General features: G+C 41.2%; 1 long non-coding RNA gene across 1 annotated transcript in view; it reads right to left on the bottom strand.

The window, feature by feature from the left end:
• Nucleotides 1–3,040: 3,040 nt before the first annotated feature.
• Nucleotides 3,041–8,024, bottom strand: part of LOC149130717 (uncharacterized) — a 121,664-nt gene continuing 116,680 nt past the window's right edge. Inside the window, exon 4 of the long non-coding RNA XR_016238875.1 lies at nucleotides 3,041–4,592. This is a non-coding gene — a long non-coding RNA (uncharacterized LOC149130717). The remainder of the gene's footprint in view (nucleotides 4,593–8,024) is intronic.

The raw sequence follows: 8,024 nt of genomic DNA, 5'->3' as shown, positions 1-8,024 counted from the left end.
GTTCCTACTTACGTACGTGAGTACGTTAGTTCGTTCGTTCATTGGTTTGTTCGTTCCTTCGTTGTTACGTACGTACGGACGTATTTACGTACGTTCGTACGTAGGTACTTATATACGAACCTACCTACGTTCATTCGTTCGTACGCACGTAATTACGTTCGTTCTTTCGTTCGTTCGTTCTTACGTACGTAAGTACGTACGTTCATTCGTTACTTCGTTCTTTCCTTCGTTCGTTCTTTCGATCGTTCGTACGTACGCACGTTCATTCGTACGTACGTACCCTCGTTCGTACGTTCATTCTTACGTATGTACGTACATACGTTCAATCGTTCTTTCGTTCGTTTGTTCGTTCGTACGGACGTACGTTAGTTCTTTCGTGCGTACGTGCGTACGTTTGTTCGCTCGTTCGATCGTTTCTACGTACGGATGTATGAACGTTCATTTGTTTTTTCGTTCGATTTTTCTTTCCTTCGCACATGCGTTCGTTCCTACGTACGTACGTTTGTTTGTTCATTCGTTCCTTCGTTTGTTCGTACATACGTACGTACGTACGTTCTTTCGTTTGCTCGTTCGTTCGTTCTTTCGCTCGTTCGTTCATTCGTTTGTTTGTTTCGTTCAATCATTCGTTCATTCGTTTGTTTCGTTCTTCCGTACGTACGTACGATAATTCGTTCGTTTGTTCGTTCGTTCCCTCACATGTACGTACGTTTGTTCGTTCGTTCGTTCGTTCTTTCGTTCGTACGTACGTTCGATCGTTCGTTCGTTCGTTCTTTCGTGCGTACGTACGTTCGTTCGTTCGTTCGTTCGCACGTACGAACTTACTTACATACGCACGTTCTTTCCTTCCTTCGGTCATTTGTTCATACGTACGACCGTTCGTTCGTGCGAACGTTCGTTCGTTCTTTCATATATATGTACGTAGGAACATACGAACGTTCGTTCGTTCGTTCGTAATTACGTTCTTTCTTTTGTTTATTCGTTCGTACATACGAACGTACTTACGTACGGACGTTCTTTCTTACCTTAGATCATTTGTTCATACGTACGACCGTTCGTTCTTTGTTCGTTCGTTCTTACGTTCGTTCTTTGTTCGTTCGTTCTTTCGTTTGTTCGTTCGTACATACATACGTTCAATTCTTTGTTCGTTTTTTTCGTACCTATGTCCGTGGGTTCCTTCAATCGTTCGTTCGTAAGTACGTTCGTCCGTTTATTTGTTCGTTCGTTTGTTCGATCGTTCGTTCGTTCTTACATACGTACTTACGTACGGACGTTCGTTCATTAGTTCTTTTGTACGTACGTACGTTCGTTCATTAGGTCGTTCGTTCGTTCGTTTCATTCGTTCGTTCGTTCGTCCGTCCGTACGTTCGTACTTACGCTCGTTCGTACGTACGTACGTTCGTTCGTTCATTTGTTCCGTCGTACGTACGCTTGTTCGTTCGTTCGTACGTATGTACCTACATTTGTTCGTTAATTCGTTTGTTCGATCGTTCGTTCCTTCTTTCGTTCATTCGTTCGTTCGTTAATTCTTTCGTTCGATCGTTCTTACGTACGTACTTACGTTCTTTCATTCATTTCCTTCATGTTTCGTACGTACGTACATACGTGCGTACGTTCGTTCGTTCCTTCGTACGTACGTGCGTACGTTCGTTCGTTAGTTCGTTCGTTCATTGGTTTGTTCGTTCCTTCGTTGTTACGTACGTACGGACGTATTTACGTACGTTCGTACGTAGGTACTTATATACGTACCTACCTACGTTCATGCGTTCGTAGTACATAATTACGTTCGTTCGTACTTACGTACGTTCGTTCGTACTTACGTACGTTCGTTCGTTCTTTCGTTCGTTCGTTCTAACGTAAGTACGTTCATTCGTTACTTCGTTCTTTCCTTCGTTCGTTCGTACGTACGCACGTTCATTCCTTCGTACGTACGTACGCTCGTTCGTACGTTCATTCTTACGAACAAACGAAAGCACGTACGTAAGAACGAACAAACGAACGAACGTATGTACGAACGATAGATAAATGGAATAAACAGACGATGGAACGAACGTACGTACGATCGAGCGTACGTGCGTATATACATCCGTACGTACGACCGAAAGAACGAAGGTACGTACATACAAAGTACGGACAAACGTACGTACGTACGAACGAGCGAAAGAACGTATATATATATATATATATATATATATATATATATATATAAAATATATATAAAATATATATATAAAAGAATACAAAAAATGGGACCAGAACGCAAAACATCCAGACAGATGATACGAAAAGGGACAAGAAAAAACAAGGACCAGTCATTTGGAGTTTTCTTTCTACAGTTGAGTTCCAGATCAGCTTTGCAGTTTCGGCTGGTTATTCTCGAGACTGCTCCAATATGGCCACACACACACACACACGTACGTACGTACCTACGTATGTATGTGTGTGTATATATATACGATTGATCACTAAAGCCACTAGTTTTTTTTTCATTCAGTCTCTGTTTATTTTCTCTTATTTATTTCCGTTGAAGAACGTCGGCTCGAAATATAAAAGGCTTTCTCACCTTCCCGTGCGTCAAACTAATAAACTTCTTTGTTGTTCATACACCCGTCTTCGTCTTTTGTTTTTCTATAAATTTCAACTTGTGACATTCAAGTTTTGTTATTCAAAATTCGGAAACAAAGTAAAAAGAAAATAGTGCAATGGACGTTAAAAACAAGTGTAGGACCCCCCCCCCCCCCGCCCGTGCGTTTGTAATTACCGACTTGCTTTCACCTACCACAAAAATCGAAGGCAAATAATCTCCACTTTAGAGACATCAGATCTTATGGGTTGGTAAACTTGAAAACGACCAATCTGTTGTCTCTAAAGTGTCAAAATTTAATAAAATTGTGTCCACGGAAGGGATGTAAAGATTTTTTTTTTAATTCTCGAATTGCCCCCTTTCTCTTATTGGTATGCGTACGTCATGACACGACGCGTGCCCCACGTTGGGAGTCGGGTGTTGCTGTTGCAGATGTGCAAAATAAACAAAGAACAGTGATTGAAGTTGTAGAGAAATATTTATTTACCGTTACTTATATATAAATATAATGCCATGCCTCGAAGGGCAGGTGATAAATTCGTAAAGCACGGGACTGGGGTTATACATTAAGTTGGTCGGGATAAAAATCGAATACAATGAAATCGAAAGAATGAATTAAAATGAATTAGAAATTAAATTAAAATTAACGTAAGTAGCTTGCTTACCAACCACATTGTTCTGGCACAAGGAACATTCTCGTGAAGTTAAACATCTTATCTGACCACCACAGTCCACAGATCTCAATATTATTGAACATTTATGGTGCATTTAAGAAAAACAAGTAAGGAAGGATTCGATATCCTCCACCATCAACACTACAAGAACAGGAGACTGTTTTAGCTGAAGAAGGGACAAAAATTCTTTTGGAAACAATTCAAACTTTGTACGAGTGCATACTTCACAGAATTCAAGCTGTAATTACTGCCAAAGGTGGTCCTACCCCATATTAAAATAGATTTGTTTGAAATTCTAAGGTGTTTCCATTATTTTGTTCAACGCCTGTATGTGAGCGCACAAACGTGTGTAAGCGATGGGGCTGAGAATATTACAAAAGAAACAGAGACTGCAAGAGTTGTTTCCCTTCGACCGATGTTTCGAGAACTTTGCGTCCCAGTCTACTTCTCCCCCACACACACACACACCTCCCGTCGCTTCTTCACAATTTCATCATCTCTATTTATCGGCATCGCCAGACACTGCACAGGTGCTGGCGAGGTGTTGTTTAGCCCCAGGTCGACCGGTAAACCTATGATCAACTGTGCTGCTGTATATGACTATCCGCTCCTTTAGTCAGACGCAATGTCTCTCATTCTGATGTCGATGGAGGTGGTGACGGGGAGGGGGAGAGACAAGGAGGGGGAGGAAGGGGAGGTAATCTATAAAATGTTTTCTCGACGAAGGACAAGGCTTGAAATTTTGAGACCGATAGAATAAGTCCTGGGGTCGATTTTTTCGACGAAAGGCAGTGCTCCAGCATGGCCGTAGTCAAATGACTGAAGCAAAAAAAAAAAGAGTGTGTGTGTATATATATATACACATGGCCCGAAATTTTGGGGGAGGGGGCCAGTCGATTATATCGACCTCAGTATGCAACTGGTACTTAATTTATCGACCCCGAAAGGATGAAAGGCAAAGTCGACCTCGAATATATACATATTATAGGCGCAGGCGTGGCAGTGTGGTAAGTAGCTTGCTTCCCAATCACATGGTTCCGGGTTCAGTCCCACTGCATGGCTCCTTGGACAGGTGTCTTCTACAATAGCCTTGGGCCTTGTGAGTGAATTTGGTAGACGGAAACTGAAAGAAGCCCTTAGTGCGTGCGCGCATGTCTTTGTGTGTATCTTTGTGTCTGTGTTTGTCTCCCATCACCGCTTGACAACCAGTGTTGGTGTGTTTACGTCCCCGTAACTTAACGGTTCGGCGATAAAGGTCGACGCATGAAGTACCGGGGTTGATTCATTCGACTAACATTTCTTCAAAGCTGTGCCCCAGCATGACCGTAGCCTCATGACTGAAACAAAAAAAGATTAAAAAATAAAGATACAAACAAATAAAATAGCAAATTCAAAAAAAAAAAATTCAAAGAAAACTCTCCCACAGAGACGGAGACTTCCGAGGGGTCCTTGTGGAAAGCCCACAAAAACAGGGTCACGTTGATCCCTAATCTAGAAACTTCTGCTCAAAGCAGGATCAGACCCTCGTCTCTGTCATCGAACTTTGCTGAGAAACAGCACTTCCTTCTCCAAACTCGCCAAGGTGGACGATGGCTTGACCAAAGAGGACGGCATCTGTCTTCATCAGCCATTTCAAGCTGGTCCACCGCACAACCATTTTTGCCAAAGTCCGCCCTTCCCGGCCGAAGGACTGTAACGAAACGGTTTTCACAAATGAACGCAGCCGATAGCGGGATCGATTCCGTGTGCAACAGAACGTCCACAAGTCAAACAATGCTCGGGAACGGGACGAGTTTCAAAGCTCTGAGTGCAAACAGAACAAACGGTTGCTGCAGAGTTTATTTCGACAACGACGAGGGCACCCCAACATGGTCACTTTATCTGCTAGAAATAGCAGTTCAGATATGCATCATCACTTCTCATTGCCTTAAAAAAAAAAGAGGATGCATCTCAAAGTGTAGTCTAAGATACACTTTGCCTGAATCAGGGGTCGACGAGAGTATTAAGGGCCCTCGGGCATAACTGTTCACCTTAGCATTGATATCAAAGAGAGTTAACATGTAGAGTGCGGGCCCCTCAGAGCTCTGGGCCCTCGGGCATGGCTCAGTCCACCCCTGGCCTGAATAAGAGATGGATGGTCATAAATGGGATATTTTTGATCCTAAGTTAACTGGATCCGGGTTGACCTGGGGCTAAACAGCAAGGAATTGTATCTGTATAGTCGTATATACACTATGTATGATGAATAGATGAGATGGTCACATCTGGAACGTCTTTGATCGTAGGTCTGATAGATCAGGGCTGACCTGGGGCTAAACAACAACAAAGAAGGACACATTAAATAATGTAGTCCAAGATACGCAATCACCGAATAAAAAACGTGATAGTCACAGCTGGAACGCCTTTGATCAAAGGCCGACTGGATCCGGACTGACCTGGGGTTAAACAACAGCAATAACGAAGGACACATTACGTAATTCAATCCTACATACACTTATATCTGGAACGCCTTTTTATCATAAGACTACTGGATCCGGACTGACCTGAGGCTAAACGGCAATAAAACGGGACACATTAGATAATGTAGTCCAAGATACGCTATGATCGAATAAAAAACGTGATAGTCACAGCTGGAACGCCTTTGATCAAAGGTCGACTGGATCAGGACTGACCTGGGGTTAAACAACACCAACCAACGAGACAGCTTCTACGCAGTCATTCGACTTCGTTGAAATTACAGCGTAATCCTCCCTCTTTGTCGCTTAAGAGATGAATTTAGCTTCGACAAAAGGTGGGACGATCACGGCCGGGACGCTTTAGGTCATCGATTGATCTGTGATCGATCAAAAAACAAACCGAGAAGCTACCGAACATCAACAAAGAGGAATATGTGGTGATGACGTCACTGAAATCTTGCCAATCGTGATTAAAGATTAAAAAAATGACGTAAAGAGAAACATACACACACAAATAGAGTCATAGATCGATAGCTAGATTGATAGATAGATAGATCGATAGCTAGATTGATAGATAGATAGATATACTTATATCTATGAATATATATACGTTTGTATATACAATTACACACACACACGCATACAGACACATTGGTTAAACGCGATCGTACACACATACGCATTCACACTGTAGCACACACACACACACACAAGCATAATGCACCACACACACATACACACGCACAAGCCTCCTCTCGTATATACACGGTATAGTCTCACATACACACACACACACACGCACACCTACATCATTGCGAGATCGTAGTAAGCCACGCCCACAAATATGTTCCCGCCTCGACACACAGTGATACTTGACACGCTGCCTACCTGGCCTCATTACGAAAATGGCGCGAAAACCTAATATTGCCACGCCCACTATACGATGCTAGATTACCCGCCATTTTTCTGTTTATCTAACAGCGGAGGTGTGTATGCGTGTGTTAGTGACATATAATGAATGTACGTCTGCATGTGTGTGTGCATGTGTGTGTATATGTTTGTTGTCATTTGTTGAACTGACCATCTGTGTGTTTATATATTTTCATAGTGTGTCCATCTGTCTGTCCGTTTATCTATCTATCTATCTATCTATCTATCTATCTATCTATCTTTCTATCTATCTATCTATCTATCTGTCTTTGTGTGTGTCTATCTCTCTATCTCTCTGTCTGTCTATCTATCTATGTTTCTATCTTTGTGTGTATATATCTATCTGTCTATTTATCTGTATGTTTGTCTGTTGGTCTATCTATCTATCTGTCTGTCTGTCTGTCTGTCTATCTACCTATGTATGTATGTATGTATGTATGTACACGTTTACACACATAATAGATACACAGACAGACAGGCAGACAGACAGACAGTAAGATAGATAGATAGATAGATAGATAGATAGATAGATAGATAGATAGATAGATAGCTGGAGGAATGTGCATGGATGTACATAAGTGTGTGTGTATATATATATATATATATATTGACACGCACATATGGAAGTTACGGCGAAAGTCTGTTTGTGAATGTCTTTGTTTATAAAGAAGTTACGGCGAAAATGTGTGGATGTATTTTACGTAACTGCGTATTAGTCGTAAAATATGTCTCTTGTAGAATGTGGAAACTAACATAAATACACACACACACACGTATGTATATATGTATATAAGTATTTATGTATGTATGTATGTATGTACCGGTATGTATGCGTGTAAATACACGTATAGAATTGTGTAAGTATAAGTATGTGTGTATATATATATATGTATGGATGTATTGTGTATATACATCAATATATCATAAACATTGTATTGTTATACGTGTGTATATATATCGTGTATATATGACATTCTACGCGCTAAATGTGTGTATTGAGAGCTTATTTTTGCATGTGTAAGCTTGTTGTTACGAATAAACGCACAGGTGTATGTATGTATGTATGTATATGTGTGTATGTGTGGGTTTATACATATTCATATACGTATATATACACGCAACCGGAATGCATGTTACATTCATACACCATGTATTGTGTACACAATACTATCGTACACTACATACACACACACAAACGCGAACACAAACACATACACAAAGACACATACACATATACACATACAAACACGAGCACACACGCACAAGCACACACAAACACACACGAACACGAAAACACATGCGCACAAAGAGAAACAGCACACAAACACACAAATACATACACAGACACAGAAACACACACACACACAGATACAGGCACACACA

The sequence above is a fragment of the Octopus bimaculoides genome, chromosome 28 (assembly GCF_046866305.1).
Source record: "Octopus bimaculoides isolate indiv1 chromosome 28, ASM4686630v1, whole genome shotgun sequence".
Taxonomy (NCBI): Eukaryota; Metazoa; Mollusca; class Cephalopoda; order Octopoda; family Octopodidae; genus Octopus; species Octopus bimaculoides.
The sequence above is the reverse complement of the archived record's forward strand: the minus strand, read 5'-3'. Positions and strand labels throughout refer to the sequence as shown.